This window comes from Hyperolius riggenbachi, chromosome 11 (assembly GCF_040937935.1).
Source record: "Hyperolius riggenbachi isolate aHypRig1 chromosome 11, aHypRig1.pri, whole genome shotgun sequence".
Lineage (NCBI taxonomy): Eukaryota > Metazoa > Chordata > Amphibia > Anura > Hyperoliidae > Hyperolius > Hyperolius riggenbachi.
Genome location: NC_090656.1, coordinates 233,836,730 through 233,864,145, shown reverse-complemented (window position 1 = coordinate 233,864,145; position 27,416 = coordinate 233,836,730). Strand labels below are relative to the sequence as shown.

Below are 27,416 nucleotides of genomic sequence, written 5' to 3'. Positions count from 1 at the left end.
AGCTTAATCACTACTAATCACAATGAAATTATCTATATCTTGTTTTTTTCACCACTACTTGGGCTTTTTGAGATTGATATTTGTTTTCAGTAATTACTTTAGTTTCTATGCATTTTAAAGGGACAAACAAGGAAAAAATGAAAATACACTTTCTCCAATTTCATCCCCTATAGTTTTAATATAAACACTGCTACTGTACATAAAACGCACACACTTTATCTGCCTATTTGTTTTTGTTATCGCAAGATTTTAATTATGTCCCTAGTACAAAGTATGGTGAGTATACATTATTTGGAAATAAAAGTGTATTTTTTGTATGGCATTTTATTTTTTTCAATAATCTTATGGGGACGCGCGGGAGCGCGCATGCGCACAGCGGCAGCAGCACTGTTTGACTTATATGCGCTTTGAGTCCTATGGGAGAAAAACGCTGTACAAATGTTATTGTATTGTATAAAAACGTCCTGGAGCGGTTAAGAGGCTCCAGCAGGATGTTTTTATAAGTCTGCTCGTCATTAAGTGGTTAAAATTAAGCCTCCATATTCTTCTTGCTTCAGGTGTTCTTGTGCAAGTAAACATCTCCACCCCTTGTCTATCTGGAGATCAAGCCTTTGTACCATTCCAGTCAGGGCCGGTTCGCTCATGAAGCAAGGTGAAACATTTGACTCAGGCGCAAAGATTTAAGGGGCAGCATTTTTGTACTGTGCGTACCTTTCTGAGGAGAAATGGAGTGTCTGAGGGAGAGCAGTCTGTTTGTCACGGACTCACAGCCAGACAGTGTGCTATTGTGTTGAGCTGCAGCATGTCGTGTGAGAACATTAAATGAAGCAGAATAAATTGTTGTGTGCTGTGCGATCATTCCAAATCAGGAGGGCGCATCCTCACAAGTTTGCCTCAGGCAGCAAAAAGTCTAAAACCGGCCCTGAATCCAGTTCAAATCCAAGTATGTCTTTGGATGAAGCTTATGAAAGATGTTTTTCAGTCGTTTCCTCCTTGTGATGGTCCTAGACAGAGAACAGGACTCCTGTCTTACCCATGTGATTTTCTTGACTGGATCTTAGGAAATAATTGAAGAGCTGGTCTTTTCAGATGCCCCCCGCTATACGATCCTTGGCGTAGCGGCTTCATGCTGCTCCTGTAAAGAACGGCTACATTCAAATGAACGCCATTAATGAGCAGATGAAAGTCCTCATTCTTTCCGACGGCGGAATGAAAGGAGTGGAGAGGATGTGAGATTCCTCGTACAGGAAACAGGCGGACGGCGTCTATCTCTCGCTGGGACGAGTTTTGTTTTTCCTTTCATTGGCTCCATAGAAGATGGGATTTGCCGTGTTGTACATACAAAGCCGGGGGAATAAAAGGCTCAGGACTTCATATTTATCGGAGGTCTTTCAGCGTCCGTGGAGTGGATTTAGGCGAACAGAGAGAGCGGCACTTTTTTTTTTTCTACGGTCTATGATATATTAAAGAGGAACTGTAACCAAAGATTGAACTTTTTCCAAATCAGTAGCCGATACACCCCTTACCATGGGTAATCTTTGCCTTTTCTTGAGTAGATCATCGGGGGGGGGGGGGGGGGGGGTGGCGGGGGGTGGCAGGGGGTTAAAACTGGTGAAACCCCTCCCACAATGTGATGACAGTTTCCTGTCTTTGAGTCTTGTTGCATTGTGGGAAATAACGGCTGTTTCCAACTGCCACGCAACCAGAATCTCCCTCTGTGCATATGTATATCTATAAAGTAACAACCTTTTAGCCTATCACATTGTTAGTGGGTGTGGTTATAGATATAGGCAGTTGGTGCTGTCTGGTTTTTTTTTCATGTCTGCCAGTAGTAAAGATGATGACATGCAGGCTGATTGTGGATGAAACAGTATGAACAAAGTACATGGCAGATTATCAATCATTTCTTGATCTCTCTAAATTTTTAACTTCTCACTTTGCTATACATTGATTTATTGTATTCCTCTTTTCGCTACAGTCCCTCCTTAAGCCAAACACGCCCTATCATAAATAATAGTGCATAGCTTTTAATTAAGTATTTTTTTTAAAAAATCTATATGTCTTTCACCAGCGTAAAGAATTCATAAATTATATACAGTACAAGCCACATCCATAAATAACACAATATACACTTGTGAGCGTTGCAAATAACACTCACAAGTGACCTTCGCCTGAGGCTTGTTTCACAAATCAAAGGTCAGCCCTTTAGGGGCCTCAGTATTTATTAACGTTATACTTCTTATTATTCATTCAAAACACATCAAAAAAGCCACTGTTTCTGTGGCACTGTACAGCCTAAGAAACAAACACAGGGTGCATAATAATACAGATTATATATACATATATATTATACAAATATATAATATTTGGTGTACACCAAATATAGACAATATTACAAAATACAGAATTGGCAGACATTACAGTGATAAATGTAACATGATGAGAAGCAAATTCCAAGACACAAAAGGGTGAGACAGCCCTGCCCTTGTGAGCTTACAATCTAAAGGAAAAGGGAGGAAACAAGAGGTGGGGTAATACTAAACAATATGTAATAGTGTGTGTTTTAGCTGCTGATATAACTTTAGTAAAGACAAAAGCAATAACTGGATCCATGTGAGATATCCCTCCCCAAAAAAGGGAAGATCACGAGTGACTCTCTGAATGTAGCCTGACGCCACAAGTGGTAAGATCACCATGTTAGGGGGAACGTTTACAGGTAAATCTGCAGACTATTTGGGGTATATTTAACCACTAGAAGACCACAGGCTTACATCCCCCCTTAGTGACCAGGCCATTTTTCACAATTCAGCACACTGCAGCCTTAACGGTTTGCTGCACAGCCTTATGCTGAGTACACACTATGAGATTTTCTAGCCGATTTACTGTCCGATCGATTTTCTCCAACATGTCTGATTTGCTTTCCGATAGATTTCCGAACATTTACCGATCGATTTCGAAAATGCTCGTTAATCAATCAAAAAGCAAATCGAACATGTTGGAAATTGATCTGACAGTAAATCGGCCAGAAAATGTCATAGTGTGTACCCAGCAATACAACTTAGCACACAAATGAATCTTGCCATCTGGCATCTGATTGCTGCTGCGATGTTTGCTTGTTTGTTTGTTTTTTATTAATTTAAATGTTTTTTTTTTTTCGTATGAATTTTTTTTCTCTTTCTCCTTCTTCCCACTCTCCCTCCCGAGAGCCTATTAGTGTGATTGGCTCTTATAGGCATCAGCCTATGAGAGCGATCAGTTTTTGAGCCACTCGAGGGGACTGCTCAGTGACAGAGCTATCCTTGTACAGCACTGCAGGAGATCGCAGCGTGGTACATACAAATAACGGCTTTTTTCTCTCTTTTACAGTCTGTCAGCCGCGATTGCTAATCTCCGCCCCCAGGTCTTGATGCCTATCGGCGTTAGGCGGTCCTCTGGCTGCCACTCTCCTGCCGCCGATCGGAGTGGGGGGGGGGGGGGGGTTAAAGAGCACCTAAGGTCAAAATGACATAGCCAGTCATGAGAGGCTAAATATTGGAGGTATGGGGTGGGGGGGGAGGTTAGGGATGTTGGGGTGAAATACCTGGTTTGGTGTCATCCCTTCAGGCGGGTAATTGCACTGCCTCCCCTCAGGTATTGCAATCTCCCCCAACCCTCCCCCCCCCCCCTCTTTAAGCCCCAGAGAACATTGCTATGTCAGGTCTGCAATATATAACTATAAATCCTGATATACAGTTACGGTTCCATTCCATTAGAAATTTGAGTATAAAACATTTAATCTTACCACTTAGTTTATGTTTATACATTTTGCTGGATGGTGAAGCAAAGTTTAGCAGAGGCAAAAATAGTTCATGGTGGAACTTACCCAATATGTGTGCCATACGCGCCCGCTTAGGAGTCAGCAGCCACCCACTTGTGCCAAGTCAGCAGACCATTGTTCCCAGAGGTGCAGCGTGCCTGTGCAGAACATAGAACTCTTCAGTTATAGGGTCTCTCAACTAAATAAAAAGTTACAATCAATCATCTCTATTTGTAGCACATAAAAGATAAAAACAACACGTTTCACAGAGATCCTGCCTCCGCTTCATCAGGTCTTCATATTACTTTTCTTACTATTTGTGTTAAAATTTACATTCAAATAATGCAGGGATTTTTTTTTTTTTATGCATCTTCCAGAACTTGGATGAACCCCGACCTTCATCTCGAAATTTGCAAAATTCTGATGCGGAAGTTGGAATTGGACTAAATTTGTGCACATATGCCGAGATCCTAATTAAAAGTGGATGCAAATTGCAGATTTTATGCAAATGTATGCAGGTTCAATATGGATTAAACGCAGGACCTGAGAAAGGTGAGAACTTGTCTCCAGTTTAGGCGCGTTTGCTTCCTCTGCATATTTGACATCCATATACAGTATATTCGGGCGTATAAGAACACTTTTTAACTTTTGAAAATCTTCTGAAAAGTCGTCTTATACACCGGGTGTCATTGATGCCGGGTGATACGCCCTATCCTGTTACCGCCTCTCAGATCTCACTGCTGAGGACTGTAGTGAAGCTGCGCAGGCGCACATGTGGGAGATCTGAGAGGCAGAGAAGGAGGTAAATAGGATACAAGGGCGGGGCCAGATGGGTGAAAGAGGCGTGTTTTATGGGCACAGCGCAATCTATTCTTCCATACCGCTCTGATAAACAGGTAGACAAGGAGAGCTGACCAATCCAACCAGTCAATCGCCAATATACTGTTATATACTGGGTACCACCTACAGTACAGCACCATGATCTGTTTATACACAGCACCAATACCTTTTTTTTTGTAATTTTTATTTGATGTGCGTCAGAAGAGGGGTAGTCTTATACGGCGAGTATATCCCAAACTCTATATTTTAACTGGAAAGGTTGGGGGGTCGTCTTATACGCTGGAATATACAGTATGTCTTTATATTGATACCACTTGATCAAAACAACTGATATAAGCTGTAGCTGTTTTGTACTTTTTTGTGTGTGTTAAAGAGAACCCGAGGTGGGTTTGAAGAATGTTATCTGCATACAGAGGCTGGATCTGCCTATACAGCCCAGCCTCGGTTGCTATCCCAAACCCCCCTAAGGTCCCCCTGCACTCTGCAATCCCTCATAAATCACAGCCACGCTGCTGACAAACAGCTTGTCAGAGTTGGCTGTGTTTATCTCTATAGTGTCAAGCTGCTGCTCTCCCTGCCTCCAGCACAACTCCGGTCCCCGCCCGCATCCCTTCCCTCCCTGCTGATTGGAGGGAAGGGACAGGGGCAGGGACCGGAGCTATGCAGGAGGTGGGGGAGCAGCTGAGACTGACACTACAGATGTAAACACAGCCTCACAGCATGGCTGTGATTTATGAGGGATTGCAGAGTGCAGGGGGACCTTAGTGGGGTTTGGGATAGCAACAGAGGCTGTGCTGTATAGGCAGATCCAGCCTCTGTATGCAGATAACATTCTTTAAACACACCTCGGGTTCTCTTTAAGCACATACCAATTTACTCTTTTTTTAACATTACAGTTAATAAAGTCTCTAAAACGCTTACAGTACTTATTTGATTTATCATACTTGTTTGTAAAACCCCATTGGAAGTTTCTTAGCAGATGGGTCTTTTCCTCAGGTAAGATTTTCTTCATTAGAGAAAATGATCGTTCATTATCACCTTATGGGAGACCGTAGCGTTTGTACAGCTGTCCGATGAAGACATTTAGCGATTCGTTGTGACAAATCACAAGATGGGAGTGAGCACCATGTGCTTCCCGCCGCAGATGCTGCACGCTCACCCGCCGCCCCCTACTCTCTCAATAAAACTGAAGCGGCAGCATGGCTCTCCCCTTGCAGCGCTGGGTCCCTGGTTTTATACTCAGCCAGGGCACTATCTGCATGGAGTTTGTATGATCTTCACGTGTGCGTTTCCCCCAGGCACCCCAGTTTCCTCCTACATCCCAAAACCATACAAATAAGTTAATTGGTTTAATAAGTCAATACAGATAAAGGTAGGATCCAAGTGAACATTTGGGACAGGTGTCAGAGTCCAAGGGAGCAGTTGGGGCAGGCAGCCAGGGCCGGTTCTTCCATGAAGCTGTAACGATCGGTGTCAAACCGCAGAGAGAATCTGATTATGGATGATCTGCAGAATCACCAATAATACAGATATAGTTCTAACCTCTGGACACCTAGGTATACTCGTGAGTGTTTGGGGTAACAGTATGACTTTGAGTAACGCACCTGATGAGCAGGTGATCTTAGACAGTATAGGCAATACTGCTCACAGAGAGCACAGAACCTTCCAGCAGCCTGAGACTCTCCAAGGGGTGGAGTCAGGCTGAAGGTAGGAAGGACCAGACAGAGAGTGAGTGACACCTGAAGGTGGATGTCACTGACAGATCTGGAGACTATCTCCTCTTAAGAGGCGAGATAGCTCTCGAGGTTAGGCAAGCCAGGTTGGCAACACACGGACAGACAAAGTACAAAGACAGAAAACTGATTCGGTATCCAAGGCAGGCAGGGTTTGGCAACAGAATCTCAGTTATGCGAGGTACCGAATCAGAAAGCGGAGGGATAGTCAGGAAAGCAATAGGTCATAACAGATATCAAACAATGCCTAGTCTTGGGTGTGAGGTCTGTGGTCTCTACACCCTGGAACTAGTCTGATGTATAACACAATGATAACACAAGTTCCCTAGTCTTGGGTGTAAGGTCCGTGGTCTCTACACCCTGAAACTAGTCTGATGAATAACAGAATAATAACACATGTAATCTGGCTCAGTGTGAATTCCCAGGTCCTCCTGGTTCAAACACACTGTGGGATCTGACTAAGGTCTGAGTGCTTCCACGTAGTGTTCGCAACGGCAGACAACTTGTGAGTGGCCAGCAGTAACAATATATAGAGCAGCGCTCTCTGGCGCCACCCCTAAGTGATGGAACAATGGTTACCCGCTCTGAAGTCAGCTGACCAGCCTGGTCAGCTGATCCCTCCTTGGCCACCATAAAAGTTCTGCCTCTCAGCGCGCGTGCCTTTTCCTAAACCTATGTGAACTAAAAGGTTCAGCCACACCAGCTGCACGCTACTGCGTGCAAACCGCTGCGCTGGACGCAGAACCAGCCGCCTTGCTGTCAGTACATGCGGCAGCTTTTCCGCGTTCTGCCATGTCACTAGATGCACGCTTCCGCGTGCAAACCGCCGCGTTGGACGCGGAATCAGCCACCTTGCTGTCAGTACACGTGGCGGCTTTTCCGCGTTCTCTCACAGAAGCAAAGGGAATGACGTACTTCAGGGCAGCAATACTTATAGGACAGCAAGAGGTGTCTCTCCTCCCCAATGCCCCCCTCCTCACAGTCCCTGTATACCCCTCCCTAGATGCCAGACACGACTTTACTTACCTGCTCCCAGTGTTCCAGCGATGGGATCTCCATCCGCCCATCCAGTGTCCTGTATCCATGGCTACAGCGGTGCCTCATGTGACCTGTTACTTGTAGCCAATATACTTGCATAATATTTAGAGAAAATCTACTACCGGTCAACAACCTGGAAGGACAGCATCGTTGCTAGGAACTGCTACATCTCACAGTCTCTTCATAATTGTCACTGCACCATACCACTAGTGTCGTTCGTAATAGATTTCAACTTTTGTGAAATTTGCTATAATTTCACAATTTCAGAAATTTCATAATTCACTCACCATAAGTAATTACGCTTTCACATGTATTCTTAATTTTGCGTACTTTTCGCAAGCTATGTAAAATTGTGTTTACGGAATTCACTTAAAGGGCAACTGAAGTGAGAGGGATATGGAGGCTGCCATATTTACTTCCTTTTAAACAATACCAGTTGCCTGGCAGCCCTACTGATGTTTTTGGATTTAGCAGTGTCTGAATAAGGCCTGAAACAAGCATGCAGCTAATCTTGTCAGATCTGACAATAATGTCAGAAACACCTGATCTACTGCATGCTTGTTTAAAGGGACTCCGAGCACCTCTCATGGGTATGCCTTTAAGCCAGACGACTTCCAACAAAGTTGTGCTATGACCCCTCTGAAGGAGCCTCTTGTAATGGCCATGCGTGTCACTTCCTCTTCCTGCTTCATTCAGTGATGCACTTCTCTAACAGAGAAGACAGGCCAAGTCTTTGTCTTAACATAGCCAAGATGGCAGCTGCAATTTTTAAATTGAAATTGAACGAAAACTATTTGGTGTTGAACGGCGATTTAAATGAAAGAAGAGAGCACAAGCTACAGAAAGGTATGCATCTTTAAAGAGAACCGGTATCAAAAAAAGTGCCCCTGGGGGGAACTCGCCTCGGGAGGGGGAAGCCTCATGGTCCCAATGAGGCTTCCCCCTCCCCTGTAGCTGCAGGCAGTCCAGCGCTGGCTCCCCTGGAGTGTCCTGGAATCCTCCCTTGACAAGCGCTGATAAGCGCCGATTTATTTACCTTCCCTGGCTCCAGCAGGGGCGCTGTTGCAGATTTCCTGATAGAGATAGGCAGAAATAGCTGATCTCCGTCTGGTCCGCTCTACTAGGCAGGTGCAGGAGACTTGCGCCTGCGCTGTAGAGTGGCCCGACAGCAATTGGCTATTTCCGCCTATCTCAGAGGCTGAGAGCCGATACCGCACCTGCGTTGGAGCCGGGAAGGTAAATATTTACATCCCCGCTGTTCGGGGAGCTTTCTCGCTGCCGTTGGACCGAGAAGGACGGGGGAAGCCTCAATAGGATCCGGAGGCTTCCCCCACCCGAGGTGAGTACCCCCTAGGGGAGGTTTTTCTTGATACAGGTTTTCTTTAAGTACTTTGCATTACTGGTCGGAGTCTTAAAGGCATACCCATGAGAGGTGCTCGGAGTCCCTTTAAGGTCTATTACTAAAAGTATTGGAGGAAGAGGATCAGCAGGGCTGCCAGGCAACTAGTATTTCATAAAAGGAAATAAATATGGCAGCCCCCATACTCCTTTCTCTTCAGTAGCCCTTTAAGTATTTTGAACTTATGTTGGCATAGAGTATTTGTGCAAAACATTGCAGGCACACATGCGGAAATTCATTTTCAAGAAAAAAACAAGATTAATGTTTCATGCAAAATTATGCAGTCTAATTATTATTATGTGTGAAATTATTTTTGCCATAGTTTGACATCTCACTTTACGATTTTGTATCATCATTGCAAATTTTGCAGGGAAACGGCCACTGTGTGAAATTTAAGTTCATCACGGAGGGCTCGTTTCCACTATTGCGGTGCAGAATTGCCTGGATTCCACCGCTGATAAAAATTGCATGCGGATGCGATTCCCCATGCGTTTTTTGCCGCAAATTCGCATGCGAATTCGCATAGGTGGGGGTATATGCGATTTTAACCATGTCACTGCCTGTGTGAATTTATATTGGTACCTATGCAAATTCGCATGCAAATTCGCATGCGAATTCGCGACAAAAAACGCATGGGGAAACAGCATGTAATTTCCCTATTAAATACATTGATTGCGATTCGTATGCATTTCACTCGCAGGCGAATTCTGCGGCTCTTTTGTGCGTTTTTTCACCGCTGAAAAAAACGCACCTCACCAACGCTACAGTGGAAACAGGCATTGCCACTTGCATTACATGTGCGAATCCGCACGCGTTGGACGCCTGCGGATTTGCGATAGTGGAAACGAGCCCTAAATGCCACTAAAGGCTCTAGTCTAAAGCACGTCTTTCTTGCTTTTGCTGCATTTTCAGTATCTTGTCCAAACCTGACTTATTTTGCTGTGTTTGAAGTGCTTTGCTGATTGAATTAAATTCTATGGGGATAAACAGGTATATGCACTCAGCAACGCTATTCAAATGTAAATTAATAGCTGTGCTAGGGCATTCTGTTTGGATGACCATGAAGCTGTGCAGATCTGCATTTGCTTCTGACGCTAATGTACCCATTACTCTAGAGAGGTTTACGTTAATGTTAAAATAAATATTACACTTGATCTGTGACCTTGTGTATTTATTAGATCATTCAATGTTTTGAGCAATAAGAGCAGTAGCAATTATTATTCGTATTAATATTATTGTTATTACTACGACGTAGTTATTATCCCTCCCACACACTCCCGCGAGGAGCAGCGCGTCTTTTCCCTGACATCAGAATCCCGACAGGTATTCCGCGGTCTCCTCCACACACTTGTGGTGTAACCGAGCTTGGCTAATATCCTCCCTTTACCCTAATGACCCGCAGTTAGAGGTAATTACACAGACTAATCCTCTTTTGTGATTACTTGCTGCTTTATAATGTCAAGTGCAAATGATAAAAATGACTTTTCCACCTCACTGGGTACACACAGTCACTCTTTATGGATTCAGGAAGGAAGGAGGGAGAGAGGCAGACATTTCGGCCAGGCTCTCGTGAGAAGAGGCACAGGATGTCAGTATTGCTCTGTGAGTGAGGAGAATGCCGGTTGTAGTTAACATTGCTGGGCGTGGTGCGATTGGCCAATGCCCTGCAGGAAGGTGCAGAGGCAGAAACCTACACCAATACTTGCATAGAAAAATATGAAATTGTCACAAAATGTTACTCAAATGTTCTCCCCCTCTCAAGACACATGAAACAAAGTGAAATCTGCTCCACCTCGGTCACTAGCAGGGGCGTTGCTAGGATTCTAACATATCCGGGCACATTGGGCACTCCAGCCGAAAAATGGGTGGGGCCATGAACCAGAATCTGGGTGTGGTCATGGGTGGAGCCAAATTTACATGAACGTAACAGTGGTCTAAGTAGGCCTGCCCAGCAAAATGTTGGATGAAGCCTCTTACTCCATTAATATATATATATGGCTTTCTGCTGGGCGGACTGGCCTGCCATCAGGTTATCTGGCAATCCCCCCAAAGCATTCCCTGACCTTCTAGTGGACCCCCTCCCATGCATCCACAGGCCTCCCATTGAGTCACCACAACTCCAAGCATGCCCACATAGAATAACCACAGCACCCAATATGCCCCCATAAAGGCACCACAGCACCCAGTATACCCCCCATTGATGCATCACAGCTCCCAGCCTCCCCACCATTAAGGCACCACATCTCCCAGCATGCCCCCATAGAGGCTCTACAGCTCTGACTCTGCCTGGGTGACATCCAGGGCACCCCAGAATAGATCCGTGGCACGTGCCACTGATCTTTGGGGCTAGCAACGGTACTAGAACAGTGCTGGAACTAGATGACTTGACCCACAGGAACAGAAGAAAGAACAAAGTTCCGCACAATGTCCATAGCCACATTACATCCCAACCACTTAAAGACCAGGCTATTCTTCTCTGATCTGTGCTGCGTGGGCTCTCCAGCCCACAGCACAGACCAGGTTTGCTGCAGGGCGATCAGACTTCCCCCCCTCCTTTTTCCCCACTAGGGGGATGTCCTGCTGGCGGGGTCTGATCGCTGCCGGCTAGGTTTGTGTAGCGGGGGGGGAGGGGGCTTCTCAAAGCCCCCCTCCGCAGCGGTTTCCGCCCCCCCTTCCTCTCCCTCCCTCTCCCTCCGGAAATCCATCCTGCACTGCTTAGGATAGGCTTTAGCCTATCAAATGCCGTCGATCCCCGGCAAATCAGAGGCCGGGGATCGCCAATCTCCTTTACAGCAGTACCGTATGATGTAAACAGTGGGGATCTCTTCCCCGCGTGTTTACATTTAGCCTGCGAGCCGCGATCGGCAGCTCGCAAACTGTTCACGGAGACCGCCTCCGTGAACTGACATGGAACGGCCGCTCGGCCTGTTGGCGTTAGTCGGTCTTTTAAATCAGGTAATAGCTGTAACGCCTGGTAGCTCCTTAACCATAGCACAAGTTCGTGATAAGAAGCAAGGTCAATATATGCTCTAAGTCCCACCCCTCTCACAGGTGGGTCAAATGACACACCCTCCCAAACTATGAGAGGAAGGGGAGGGGAAAAGAGACAAACTAAAATAGGAGAAACCTCCAAAGGTGAACGGTAAAAGCACGCATAGCATATGAAAAGGAGGTGTAATCAAACACACGACAAACATGAAATGCATCAATGCCATAAGAATACAACCGATCTAAACAAAGCCAGATTACAAAGTCATATCTGTAAACCCACTAATGACAGGAGGCCACCTTAATTTAGCTAAAGAAGGGGAGCAATCAGGTGATACTAGTGATGAGCGTAATGACCTAATTACTATTACACAACATTTCGCGTAATTTGTGAAATTACGATTACATGAATTTCACGTACAGCTACACAATGCTATGTGCATTGTGGGAAATAACAGCTGTTTGCAGCTGTTTCCAACTGCCAAAACAGCAAGCAGCATCTCCTTCCAGTGACATCACATGCCAGCAGTAAAAATGTCACCATGTGATAAATGTCAGAATGTGAATCAGGGAGAGGAAAGCTTTTACAGTGGGCAAACACTAAGGCCTGGTGCACACCAAAACCCGCTAGCAGATCCGCAAAATGCTAGCAGATTTTGAAACGCTTTTTGTTATTTTTCTGTAGCGTTTCAGCTAGCATTTTGCGGTTTTGTGAAGCGCTTTTGTGTAGTACATTTCTGATATTGTTACAGTAAAGCTGTTACTGAACAGCTTCTGTAACAAAAACGCCTGGCAAACCGCTCTGAAGTGCCGTTTTTCAGAGCGGTTTGCGTTTTTCCTATACTTAACATTGGAGGCATAAACGCCTCCGCAATCCAAAATCTGCAGCAGCCTGGAGTATGCGTTTCAGCAAAACGCCTCCCGCTCTGGTGTGCACCACCCCATTGAAATACATTACCCAAGCGTATCCGCATCCGCAATCGGATCTACAAAACGCTGCCGAACCGCTCTGGTGTGCACTAGGCCTCACAATCATTTATACATAATTTTGTAAAAATTAAGCACTTTTTTATTACATTATTTTCACTGCAGTTCCTCTTTAACTGGGTCCTGACTGGAGGGAAACTGTCACTTGTATACATGAAAGTTTAACTCTTTCAGGCAGAAAAAGATGAAAAGGAACACAAACTAGTCATTGTTTGCCTAGTTATTTAGACAGTCATATTTACATGTGCGAGTCTCGTTATCCTTTATGTCAGGCCATAGAGAGAGCTCTACATTTCCAGTTAGAACAGACCACTAAAAGTAAGGCCTAGAACCCACTACAAATCGCAAAGTGCTAGCGCAATCGCTCGCATTTTTAATTAGCATTTTGTAAGCGATTTCATGAGAGTTTTCCGGCGATTTTGGGTAGTGATTTTAAAAAGTGTAAGCTTTTTGCCAGCGATTGTGATAGCGATTTGCAATTAGTGATTTTAATTCTGATTAGGCTTTTTAAATAATTATAATTTTTTCACAGCTTGCAGTAATTTAAAATCGCACACAAAATCGATATGTGTATCAATCATGAGCGATTTGCCAGCGCTTCAATACTTGCAAAATGCTGCATGCCCTGCAATTGCAATTTTTCTAATCGCAATCGCTACTGTGAAATTCGTTTACATTGGCAAGGCGTTTAGGTAAATCGCTAACAATTTAAAGAGGAACTCCAGTGAAAATAATGTACCGGGTAATAAAAAAAAGAGCTTAATTTTTACAAGAATTATGTAGAAATGGTTTGGTCCATTGTAAAATCTTTCCTCTCCCTGATTTACATTCTGATATTTATCACATGGTGACATTTTTACTGCTGGCAGGTGATCTCACTAGGATGAGATGCTGCTTGCTTTTTTGGCAGTTGGAAAAAGCTGTAAACAGCTGTTATTTCCCACAATGCAACAAGGCTTCCAACAGTGTGATGTCAGTACCTCAGTGCTGTGAGGCGCTGACATCACACTGTGGGAGGGGTTTCACCACAATATCAGCCATACAGAGCCCCGATGATCCGTTTGAGAAAAAGAATAGATTTCTCATGGGAAAGGGGGTATCAGCTACTGATTGGGATGAAGTTCAATTCTTGGTCATGGTTTCTCTTTAAAGTGCTCCCTAAACGCACAAAAAAGCACTAGAGTTTTTTCCTGACTAGAGTTCCCCTTAATGGCCCTGCTGCTGGAATTACATGCCGCAGGCCGACAGTGACTCACAAGCCTTTAAACTAGTTTTATTCATACTTGTCTTGATTACAAAGCTTCATTCTTCAGTGCAACTCTTTGCAGTGAAAAAAAAGCCCCATCTTCCCTGTAAAGATTTATTCTCCCCTGTGGCAGAAATTTCATAGCAGCGTATAGAGTACAATATGTAAATGGAATGGAGCCCGAGACCGCACGTGGGAGGCTCATGAGCTGGCTCTATTTATATACTGCGGCATATGGTAAAGGAGTCAGATCCAGCATGCTAAACCAGAGGAGCTTCTGTGGGAAAATGCTTCAGTTTTCTGCCTCCATACATCGGGTGGAAGGCAGGCTTAATCCGTGAGCTGGTGCTGTGTGTAATGATTGCTGCATGCTACAGGCAGGACTACAGATCTCATAGCCCAGGCCAGACAGACCAGAGTACCAGGCAGGCTAGCAGGCTTAATCTGTGAGCTGGTGCTGTGTGTAATGATTGCTGCATGCTACATACAGGAGTACAGATCTCATAGACATGCCCTGCCAGACAGACAAGAGTACCAGGCAGGCTAACAGGCTTAATTCATGAGCTGGTGCTGTGTGTAATGATTGCTGCATGCTACATGCAGGAGTACAGATCTCATAACACAGGCCAGACAGGCAAGAGCACCAGGCAGGCTAGTGGGCTTAATCCATGAGTTGGTGTTGTGTGTAATGATTACTGCATGGTACATGCAGGAGTACAGATCTCAAAGTACATGCCAGACAGGCAAGAGCACCAGGCAGGCTAGCAGGCTTAATTTGTGAGCTGGTGATATGTGTGTAATGATTGCTGCATGTTACATACAGGACTACAGATCTCATAGACATGCCCTGCCAGGCAGAGAAGAGTACCAGGCAGGCTAGCTGACTTAATCCATGAGCTGCTGCTGTGTGTAATGATTGCTGCATGCTAAATGCAAGACTATAGATCTCATAGCACAGGCCAGACAGACAAGAGCACCAGGCAGGCTACCAGGATAAATCCAAGAGCTGGTGCTGTGTGTAATGATTGCTACAGGCAGGACTACAGATCTCATAGCCCAGGCCAGACAGACAAGATCACCAGGCAGGCTAGCGGGCTTATTACATGAGCTGGTGCTGTGTGTAATGATTGCTGCATGCTACATGCAGGACTACAGATCTCATAGCCCAGGCCAGACAGACAGGAGCACCAGGCAGGCTAGTGGGCTTAATCAGCGTGCTGAAGCTGTGTGTAATGATTGCTGTATGCTACAGGCAGGACTACAGATCTCATAGCCCAGGCCAGACAGACAGGCGCACCAGGCAGGTTAGCGGGCTTAATCTGTGAGCTGGTGCTGTATGTAATGATTGAGGCATGCTACATACAGGAGTGCATATCTCATACCACAGGCCAAACAGACAGGTAAGAGCACCAGGCAGGCTAGGTGGCTTAATCCGTGAGCTGGTGCTGAGTGTAATGATTGCTGCATGGTACATACAGGACTACAGATAACATAGCACAGCACAGGCCAGACAAGCAAAAGCACCAGGCAGGCTAGTGGGCATAATCCGTGAGCTCAGCTGGTGATGTGTGTAATGATTGCTGCATAGTACATGGAGGAGTACTGATCTCATAGCAAAGGCCAAACATACAAGGGCATCAGGAACTTACAGAGGCACCAAGCAGGATAAAATACATTAAAATATCATAAAATGGGGGTATTGGTAAACTTACCTCCCACAATATCATAAAAATACTATTTATTCTTACGCCAACAAATTCTGCAATGCGTTTCACGGGTCTAAAGCTCGCTTCCTCAGGCAAGATACAATTGGGAGCAACTGTGATATGTCAAAAGCACATATTGAGCCTCTGTCAAGAGCATCAGGCAGGCTAGCAGCCTTGATCCGTGAGCTGGTGCTGAGTGCAGTGATTGCGGCATGCTACATGCAGGAGTACAGCTCTAATAACACAGGCCAGACAGACAAGACATATTACTATGGCAGCCTCCATATTCTTTTCCCTTCAGATGTACTTTTAAAGGGTAAATAAATGTACTTTCATAATTAAGTCTGTCCACCTGTTAAAGGTTTAGTTAACCACTTAAAGAGAATCTGTAACGTCAAAACGTCCCCTGGGGGGTACCCACCTCGGGTGGGGGAAGCCTCAGGATCCTAATGAGGCTTTCCACGCCGTCCTCCGTCCCTCAGGGGTCTCGCTGCGGCCCTCTGTACAAGATGACGTCATTATTTACCTTCCTGGCTCCTGCGCAGGCGCTCCGATGGCTGTCAGCTCCGAAGTAGGCGGAAATACCTGATCGCCGTCGGGTCCACTCTACTGCGCAGGCGCAAGTCTCCGGCGCCTGCGCAGTAGAGTGCCTGCGCAGTAGAGCAGACCCGACTGAGATCGGGTATTTCCGTCTAGTTCGGAGCCGAAAGCAGCCACAGCACCTCCCGCTGGAGCCTGCAAAGGTAAATATTGAATTGGACAGTCGGGTCTGTCGCCGGCTGTTCGGAGGGCTGCAGCGAGACCCCCGTGGGACCGAGGACGGCGTGGGAAGCCTCATTAGGATCCCGAGGCTTCCCCCACCCGAGGTGAGTATCCCCAGGGGATGTTTTTGATGTTACAGAGTCTCTTTAAGTACCTACCAGCAGTCTCTGGCCCTTTAAGGAGCAAAGACTTTCTGGTACGAAAAAAGGGCTCACCAACATCACGCTGCATGGACCAGTTACTCTCGCCATTTGCTCCGCTCCGTGAGCTGGGCAGGAGCCGATTTCATTGCCTCCTAAAACTGTCCAACGGTTTCTTTGGCTCCTCCTGCAGTCTCTGTGAGCCAATGAAATCTGTTCCTGACCGGCTTATGGAGCTCTGCTGTCATAGCGACAGAAGAGTGAGAGGGCTACAGTGTCGGGAGAGCGGCATGATCAGCGGTAGTGGTGGGAGCGTCCAGCACGGTAAAGTTGAACTTATATGGGGCTTCTTGAAGTTTTTCCATACTGTGTATGCACAGAACACGTCCGTGCACGGGGATGCGATGAAGAGGCCCGCGGCCGTCCAGCTGTGAGGGGGTCGCTGCTGCTGGCCTGTCGCTGGTCACAGAGAGATGGTGCGGGCACAGGATGACTGAAGGGGGCTGCAAGACGTCCCAGGTAAGTTAAACTGTGGGGTTTTTTTTATACTTAAGATTTCCTTTAACAACCCATTCACAATTTCTATTTTCGCACCCTCCCAGCCTCTCTCATGTGTAATTACTATTGTTTACCATGCCGTGTGCCGCAGTCCAGTCCCCGTATTCAATTAGGCCGGCGTTGGTATTCCGGGTGGTATTTCTTAATGAAAGGGCCATAAGAGCGGAGTTGTGGAGTATAAACACGATGTGCTGGGGGCACCTCTGGGGAACGAGGATCACAACACCTTCTATAATGAGTCACACACATCTGCCTGGGGGTCAGTGTCTACGCCGCCAGCTCCTCTGTACAGCATTCATCACATAGAGCCCTATTCAGCGCTTCAGCGCCTCGTAAGACGTGCGTCACTTCTGGGCCAGATGGGGGAGGGTGAGAGGGAGAGAAACAGAATGTTAAAGATATTTTTACATCTCTCGAGTTCTTTTGGGAATAGCTCAACACATTGCGAATGACTCATCTGGAAGATCGACTACACATAGATTGACAAAACGTGTAACGAGACGCAAGCTATCTCTGCAGGTGATTGCTGGCCCAATTGCTGCAGAAGATTTTAATCGGAATCGTGCAATGAACAGGTCTTGAGGTTTTTCAGGCAGAGCCGGATGACCCACAAGGCACTTGGGCAAGCGCCTAGCGCCCAGTGAATGTCAAGGGGTCCTGCTGCCACTTACTCTGCCTATTTCACAGTTGGGGTGAGGGGAGATAAAGACAGCTGACCCTTCTCCATAAAGAGCAAAGAGCTCTGTGAAGCTGCCCCCCCCCCCTAATCAACACAAATAGAAAATCCATCATGCTTGGTTAGTGCTACATTTGTGCCCATTTGTGCTGCAAAAATTAAGATTTGTGCTATTTCATTTTAAAGATGATAGCACTCATTAAAGGGGAACTCAAGCCTAAACAAACACACTGTCATCATTAGCTATGTTAATCAAAATAGATAGGTAATATAATCTCTTACCCACCCTGTTTTAAAAGAACAGGCAAATGTTTGTGATTTCATGGGGGCAGCCATCTTTTTCATGGGAGCAGCCATCTTTTTGGTTGAAAGGAGGTGACAGGACAGTTGGAACGGTGTCTCATGCTCCATGAGACACAGTTCCCACTGTCCTTGATCACCTCTCTCCCAGCTGTGCGCGCTAGGCTTCAAATCTCAAATTCAAAAAAAAAAAAACACACGAATTTGCGCCAAAACAGCAGGAGAACAACAACATCAGAAATCCCATCATGCTTTGCACAGCATCAGGGGAAAAATGCCTGGGCAGTTTTCTTCTGTAGGGCTAAAAATGAGGCTTGGGTAAAAAAAAACAAAGTTCTGATGCTGCGAACTTGTTAAAGAAACACCAAGCCTTTTCAGTGCTGCTGAGTAGATGTTTAGTCTAGAGGTTCACTTTAATTCCAAAAACAATACCATCACCCAGCCCCCCATACAACAACCTACAGTCAGGAAACTGGTATGGGTGGGTAGTGCTGTGCATGTGCTCATTTGTGCTGCAATAATCATCTTCATATTTTTATAGTTTTTGAGATATTAACATTTTTATAAAGGTCAAAAGTTCACTCAGCCTTTGTGATGTTGTAGGGGGGCCAGCTTCACGGAGCTAGAACAAAATGTAAGCAACAGCATTGTTCAATGACCTGGCCAAACACAAGATGGTCAGTGAATTGCAAGGGATTGTGTGTATGTGAAATGCAATTTGTATGCAGATTGGAACTACCCTCCTGATTTTGATTGGCTCATGCGGGAGTAAGACATTTTGTAACCCGCTAAGAGTGACAAAGCAATGACGATTTTACACCTATGATGAACTGTTTGATGCACATATATGGAATGCCAGTTGTCTTGCACCTGTTAGCAGGGGTGGTTCTACCACGAAGCGACGTGAATCATGTGCTTCAGGGCGGCAACCATTAGAGGGTGGCAAGAGCTGGCTCCCCTCCCCAAATGCTCCATCCATACGGTGTCCTGTATCCATGGCTGCAGCGGTGCCTCATGTGACCTGTTAGGTGCTGCCATCAAAGCCATACTGCATAGCCGAAGAGTCGGGAGTATGGTAGTGTTGGATTTAGCAACATTATTACATAAACTGCAGTATAGTAAAGCAACCACAAGATGTCACTGTCTGTAAAGTGTGGTAAAGATCTGTATGGTATTGTGATTTCCTGTATTCACTCTGAGTTCCTCTCTGCTCTAAGTAAGCTGCATTTCCTGATGGTGGTGTATGTATGATTTATCAGCACGTTTTCTTTAGTAAAGAGCTCTAACTTGTTCTACCAGGAGCCTATCTGTGTGTACCGACCACTCAGGTCCAACAGTCAGCAAGTCTATGAAATGCTGTAGGCCGTTCTGCACAGAACATCTTCCTTGCTGAACCCAGTGGTGACCGGTTAGAATGTCCATTGTTTACGCACTGCATCGCCAAGTGTTCACAGTCACAATTTACGTTGTCTCCAATGAAGGCTGAGAAGTGCAACTTACAGAGCCATGAATGTGTGCCCAGCGATTACACTCTCTGACCCAATCACCGAGAAAAGCTCTTCCTGTTATTAATGTGAAGCGGACGCGATATGACAGCCCGTCAGTCCCCCTGCCCCGCGCATAAGTGGAACGTGCCCAATCTTTTATGCCTGTTTTTAAATAGAGACCTGACAAGTTCCAGCGACCTCCACATCCCTACAGAGAGGTCTCTCACTCAATCCGCTTCATGTTTTTTTACCTCCCGATGATCCTTAACCCCTCGTCTGCCGGGGAAAGGGTACCACCACCGCCGCTGGTCGCCGGGGCCAGCCAGACGTGTGATCTGCAAAATGACAGAGCAATTTCAAAGCTTGTAATTAACGGTGAGAGCTGGTGTCAGACGCCAGCAGAGGTGTGAGATCCCTGCTACACAATGTTCCATAACAGGCTTATTAGTGAAGAAAAGGCAAGGAAAAAGGCAAACATTTGCAATTTTCTTTCCACTAGACGTTAGGGGGGGGGGGGGGAGGGACACGCTGGAGACGCCATCTAGTTTGGACAATCCCTCAGTTAAAGAGACACTGAAGCGAAAAAAAAATTATGATATTATGATTTGTATGTGTAGTACAGCTAAGAAATAAAACATTAAGATCAGATACATCAGTCTAATTGTTTCCAGTACAGGAAGATTTAAGAAACTCCAGTTGTTATCTCTATGCAAAAAAGCAATTAAGCTCTACGACTTTCAAAGTCGTGGAGAGGGCTGTATCTGACTTTTATTATCTCAAGTGTTATTGAACTATTTACTTTTTCTCTGCCAGAGGAGAGTTCACAGACTGCTCTGAAAGACTCATTTTGAATGCTGAGTGTTGTGTAATCTGCACATTATTATAGAATGATGCAATGTTAGAAAAAACACTATATACCTGAAAATAAAAATATGAGAATATTTTCTTTGCTGCTAAACTTCTAGTAATTATTCATAGTACACAACCAATTCACTATATCATATATTTTTTTTTTGCTTCAGTGTCTCTTTAAAGCGGGCCCCTATACCCACTAAATGATTTTTCACAACAATTTTTTAAGACATTTTTTGCATGATATCACGCAACATTGTTTACCGAAAATTCAGTAAATTATGTTTAACGACACAACGCCCCGCCAGCAAAAATTGGTTTTTGAAGCACCGATTATGTCCAATTAAGTCGCTGAGGATCATTCCGATCCTCATTGACTTGCACAGGTTTTGCCACGATTGTGTAAACGATCATTTACGGGATAATTTCTTTCCGCCGTGGCAAACAATGATTGCAGATTCACCCAGATGGATCGGGAAAATCATTGTTAGGTAGTGGAGATCCCTGATCCATCTGGCTGTATCTGCCGGTTGCCAGTTTAGCTTTACGAAACAGCAATCTGGGCGTGAGGTGTGCCTGGTGATTTAGGTGACACCGTAGCTCACTATAGCTAGAGTGACCAGATTTTTGTTGGTTCAACCTGGGACGGGGGTGGGGGGTGGGGGGTGCCACGCCAAAAAATGGGGGGCTGTTGCGCGCGCAGCTCGCCGTGCCGAAAAATGGGCGTGACCATGATATTGTATGGGCGGAGCTAGCATAACGATGTAACAGCGAGGCATAAGAAAGCAGTGTTTATGCCATGGAGGATTCGCATCATGGGTGTGCAGAAGCTGTGTGATGCTATTTAATAGTATACCGTAACCCCAAAACAGCAAACATAGCCAACTATGACCATTAAATAATAAGGCCCCATTCACACTGCACGCGTTTCCAGCCGCGTTTTGGAAATGCGTGCAGGTGGCCGACACTCACAACATCAGACAGTGCATAGAGTGCACTGTCTGATGTTCACACTGCATGCGTTCCGGACCTGTGCGGTACGGTAACGCATGCTGCACGCATTTTTTGCCAAAACGCGTTGCTGTCCCATTCACTTTTCAGTGATGGGATCAGCCACGCAATGCACACAAATGCGGATGGCGTGCGTTTCGCATGCGCTGTGTTCCGCATCCGTGGCCATCCGTGTTTGTAATGTGAATGGGGCCTTAATGCAGCAACAGTTACCCCAGACACCAGAAAATAAACGCAATGTGGGCAACAGGTCAGCACAAAACAAACGCAAATGGGCAACATGTCAGCAGAAAATAAACGCAATGTGGCAACTTATCAGCACAAAATAAATGCAATGTGGGCAACATGTCAGCAGAAAATATACGCAATGGGCAACATTTCAGCACAAAATAAAGGCAATGTAGGCAACATTTCAGCACAAAAACGCAATGTGAGCAACATTTCAGCACAAAATAAACGCAATGTGAGCAACATTTTCAGCACAAAATAAATGCAATGTGAGCAACATGTCAGCACAAAATAAGCGCAATGTGAGCAACATGTCAGCACAAAATAAGCGCAATGTGAGCAACATTTCAGCACAAAATAAACGCAATGTGAGCAACATTTCAGCACAAAATAAATGCAATGTGAGCAACATGGTCAGCACAAAATAAACGCAATGTGAGAAACATATCAGCACAAAATAAACGCAATTTGGGCAGCATTTCACCTGGAAAAATAAGCATTTACTCACCTGACAGAAGTCTCCAGCCTCTGGCGCACTGCTCCCGGACCATCTTGCTCCTCCTGCAGTCTCCAGCACTGACAGGCAGAGCAGGGCTTACGGCAAGATGGCGCCGAAGCCCTGTACTGGAGACACAAATTGTCTCCAGTACAGGGCTTCAGCAGTCATCTTCCCGTAGCCCTGCTCTGCCTGCCGGAGACTATTCAGGCTGGAGCGGGGCTGCGGGCAATGAACTGGCACGGTGTCTATAGACGCCGCAGCCAGTTCACACAGATACGGTGGCCAGAGCCCCGAGGACGGGACGTCCCGCTGCTAAAAGCGGGACGTTTCATGGGACCTCATGGAGCCTGGGACAGCGCCCCCCGAAGGCGGGACCTGTCCCGGGTAAAGCGGGACGTATGGTCACCGTACTATAGTGGCAGGGTAATCTGGACGTGAGGTGTGCCTGGTGATATGGGCGACACCATAGCTCACTATAGTGGCAGGTTAATCTGGGTGTGAGGTGTGCCTGGTGATTTGGGCGACACCATAGCTCACTATAGCGGCAGGGTAATCTGGGCGTGAGGTGTGCCTGGTGATTTGGGCGACACCATAGCTCACTATAGCGGCAGGGTAATCTGGGCGGGAGGTGTGCCTGGTGATTTGGGTGACACCATAGCTCACTATAGCGGCAGGGTAATCTGGGCGGGAGGTGTGCCTGGTGATTTGGGTGACACCATAGCGGCAGGGTAATCTGGGCGGGAGGTGTGCCTGGTGATTTGGTGACACCATAGTTCACTATAGCGGCAGGGTAATCTGGGCGTGAGGTGTGCCTGGTGATTTGGGTGACACGAGAGAGAGAGAGAGAGAGAGAGAGAGAGAGAGAGAGACACACGAAGAGAGAGAGAGAGAGAGAGAGAGAGACACGAGAGAGACACAAGAGAGAGAGAGAGAGAGAGAGAGACACGAGAGAGAGAGAGAGAGAGAGAGAGAGAGAGAGAGAGAGACACGAGAGAGAGAGAGAGAGAGAAAGAGAAACGAGAGAGAGAAAGAGAGAGAGAGAAAGAGAGAGAGAGACACACGAGAGAGAGAGAGAGAGAGGGACATGAGAGAGAGAGACACGAGAGAGAGAGAGAGAGAGAGAGAGAGAGAGAGAGAGAGAGACACGAGAGAGAGAGAGAGCTCATTTTTTTCTTGGGTATATCACAATGGTACATGCTAGGCTGGCTTCAGGATGTAGCATTGTAGTGTGTTGTGTTGGTGGTATAATGGTTAGGATAGCAGCCTACTAAGCGGTAGGCCTGGGTTTGATTCCTGGCCAATGCATGCGAGTTGGCTTTTGACATCCTACTAATTCTTAAGCAAGCTAATTTTTCTCTTGGATATATCATAATGGTACATGCTAGGCTGGCTTCAGCATGTAATGTTGGTGGTGGTATAGTGGTGAAGAGAGCTGCCTACCAAGCACTAGACCTGGGTTTGATTCCCGGCCAATGTATGTGAGCTGGCTTTTGAAATCCTACAATTTCCTGGAAGACAAGACCCCCCTCCGGAGGAGGAGGGAGGAAGGAAGGGAGGTGAAAAAGGACTAAAGGAACAGTCAATAGGTTCTATGGGCTACCATTTAGCATAAACAAGGTTCCATTTGCGATTACTTAAATTTTTCCGCCGGAATCCGTAATCCTGCGGAATGTCGCAAAAATCCGGCGGAAATTTCATAGCGACTGAATTAAGCGCTGGCCAAGGTCAAGGTAGGTGAGATGCTACTCTGCCGAAGACTACAGGGGCCCCGGGGGAAACAGTTAAGTTGGGGGAGACACCTTGGGGGCCCGTACAGGCTCTAGGGTCCTGGGGCAATTGCATGGGGCCCCCTAGGTCCAGACCCCTCCCCAAGGTACCTGGTAGGCAGCCAGTAAACAAACATACCAGCCAGCCACTCCCACCATTAGAGTAGCACTGGGAGCATGATGTATACCTGCTTCCAGCAGGTGCAGAGCAATAGGGGGTGCAGAGGTTGCAACTGCATCGAGGCCCTTGGGCCAGAGGAACCCAGAAGGGCCCTCCCTCAAGTTCAGTATTAGCTCTCTATTGGTCCTGTGCTCATAATAATCACTTCTATAGATACTTTGAATAGTGCTAATCATTAACAAGCTGTTCCCCATCCCCTTCTTGCAACTCTGACACTGTAGTTGCCATTGGCAGGTTTTGGTGCGCCGTATGAATTGCTATGTATAGAGTGCTTGGGGGAGCCCCAATGTAAAACTTGCATCGGGGCCCACAGCTCCTTAGCTACGCCACTGGCTTCCAGCACCGCGGAACTCCATGCATCACAACAGCAGCACTCTCTGCTGCCCTTCGCCGAGCTACCGATCACATGACCTGCATCGGTCATGTGACAGGGAGCCAGTGAATGGCAGCAGAGAGAGTGCACTGTGAAGCATGGAGGAGACCCACAGCACTGGAACAGGTAGCGAGTGTAATATCACCTGCTTCCAAGCAGATAAATACAGTATAATGCTTCTTGCGCTACTATGCGTGCGTGTGGGCGGCGGAGGGGGCCCCAAAGCCCCCCTGCAATTGCAGATGTTGCAGACGCTATTATTATGACCATGTAAGGTGGGGGGTGGGGGGGGGTATAAGTATTATTGCTGAGTAATGACAATCAAAAATTATTATTATTATTTGTATCAGTAATAATAAAAACCGTATTACCCCAAAAATGCAACATCTATTTTCGGGAACCTGAATGAAGCTGTTACAATTCTCACCGAGCACCGCAAGAATTTTCAATCAATCTCTGACAAATTCATATATTCAGCTGTCAAATTGCTGTAATCAAAAGTATACAGAATTTCATCACAGTCTTTTCATTGGGGACAAGTTCTGTAATAACAGTGAAAATCAATAGAAAAATATTGTCAAGCCTTCACTCTGAGCGTTTCAACCGCAAAAGCTAATCAACATAGTTTTTGTACTTCTCTGTATTTTACCCAGAGGTCAGGAGAGGTGGAAGATAATCCCACGTATCTGTTGCCGATCTGAAGCCGGCCTAAACTCAAGGCTGAATGCCATTTTAGAAACATTGGCAGAGGAAGGGGAGAGCTATTGGAGTCGTCAAACCTGTCTGTCCACCTGGTTTAATGACTGGGCCACGTGATTAAAACAAGGCTGAGACCCCGGGACAAACACATTCTAGGTGCCAACATCAAAAGTTTCTTCAGTCGCGTGTGATAAAGTGTGTCTCCCCAATTCTTAACTCCCACATAATAGGAGTAGGTGCTCCAATGTGGTATGCAATGGTAGTACACAAAAGAAGCAGGGACAGGTTAATCCTTGAGGATGCCATATCTATGTAGTCATTGAGGCCCAATGCCCCCATGGCATACGTTCTTATGATCCATTGAGCCTCTCTCGTCTCAGTAGAAACTTTTCCCTATCTCCACCCCTATGTTGGGACTTGTTCCAGTCCTGCAAAATGGAGACAATAAGGATTACTGTGATGTTCAGTTTATAGTTTTAGAGAGAACCCGAGGCGGGGTTCTTCTTCCATCGCAATCCATATACAGAGGCTGGGTCTGTCTATAGAGCCCAGCCTCTGTTGCTAGTTAGTTTCTTTCAAAGCCCCTCCCTGCGCGCTGTCAGACCCCAAAAACACAGCCACGCTGGCAACACACAGCGCGTCGCACCCGGCTGTGTTTAGCTCACTACTGTCAGTCTCGCCGCTCCCCCGCCTCCTGAATCGCTCCAGTCCCCGCCCACGTCCCTTCCCTCACCGCTGATTGGAGGGAAGGGACGCGGGCGGGGACCGGAGCGATTCAGGAGGCGGGGGAGCAGCAGAGACTGACATTCGTGAGGTAAACACAGCCGCATAATGCGGCTGTGTTTTATGGGGTCTGACGGCGCACAGGGGGGTCTTTGGAGGGAACTAACTAGCAACAGAGGCTGGGCTCTATAGGCAGACCCAGCCTCTGTATAAGGATTGCGATGGAAGAACCCCACCTCGGGTTCTCTTTAAATAATGCATGCTACTGTAATTAAAACCCATGAAATTTATTTGTCCCGGTTATAAAACGGTTTAAATTATGTCCCTATCACAATGTTTGGTGCCAATATTTTATTTGGAAATAAAGGTGCATTTTTTTCAGTTTTGCGTCCATCCCTAATTACAAGCACATAGTTTATAAAGTAACAGTGTAATACCGTCTTGACATAAATATTTAAAAAGTTCCGTCCCTAAGTTAACTATTTATGTATTTTATTTTAATTGTATTTTTATTTTATTTTTTTTAAATTACAAAAAAAAAATAAATTAGGAATTGTGGGAGTTAATGAGTTAATTTTTAATGTATAACTAATGTATTTGTGTATGAAAGATGCTTTAGGGTGTAGTTTTACTATTTGGCCACAAGATGGCCACAGTGAGTTTATGTTTATGCGACCTGCAAGCATACAGGAAGTACGCTTGCAGGAAGTTCAGGGAGGCTGGGCAACTTTTTTTTCACAATGATCGTGCTGCGGGGGGCTTAGATCAACGAACGGGAAAGGTTTTTCCCGTTCATTGAACTCCGGGCGAGCGGGCGGCGGCGACGTGCACAAGCGCGGGGCACGCGGACGAGCGAGCGGGAGCGGCGTCAGGTGCGGATTTCTCCGTCCCAAGGTGATAACAGGGTGAAAAAAAGGGATGGAGAAATCCGCACCGCTGGGGGTAAAGTGGTTAAAGCGGCGCTGAACTCCGATCTTCCTCTCTGCTCTAAAAAATACGCAACAGCATAATAAACATTAAAGAAAAACATTTTTTGTTACAGCTGATACAAATCCTGCAGTGTGTCTACTTTCTGGAAGCAGACATAGGGTCAGCATCCTGTGTTTACAAATTAGCTGTCACGGCAGAGGATATTTCTAAGATGACAAAACTGAGAGATCAAATTACAGTTGTGATTAGTCACACGTGAGGCTAAACTCTTTAAATACATACAGGGTGCATTTCTCTATGTTGCCCTTATGTCCTGTGCAAGAATTCAGGTCCACTTTAAAGAAAAGACTGCTAAGATAATAGGACAATTGATCATCCAACCTCTGTATCTAGCTTAGCCTTATGGTTAATCTAATAGACCCCCTTTTAACCCAATGACAGAACTCAGAAGCATTGGACCAATCAGAGAATGCATAGTCAACTCGGAAGTATTTGGCC

The 27,416-nt window shown here is 46.0% G+C and overlaps 1 protein-coding gene across 4 annotated transcripts in view; it reads right to left on the bottom strand.

Moving 5' to 3' along the window:
- The window catches only part of LRRC4C (leucine rich repeat containing 4C), a 1,282,052-nt gene that overhangs the window by 677,549 nt on the left and 577,087 nt on the right, over positions 1-27,416 (bottom strand). For all 4 annotated transcript variants that reach the window (XM_068259713.1, XM_068259712.1, XM_068259710.1 and 1 more), the window contains one exon: positions 3,863-3,954. The gene's annotated coding sequence lies outside the window, so the exon portion shown is untranslated. The remainder of the gene's footprint in view (positions 1-3,862; positions 3,955-27,416) is intronic.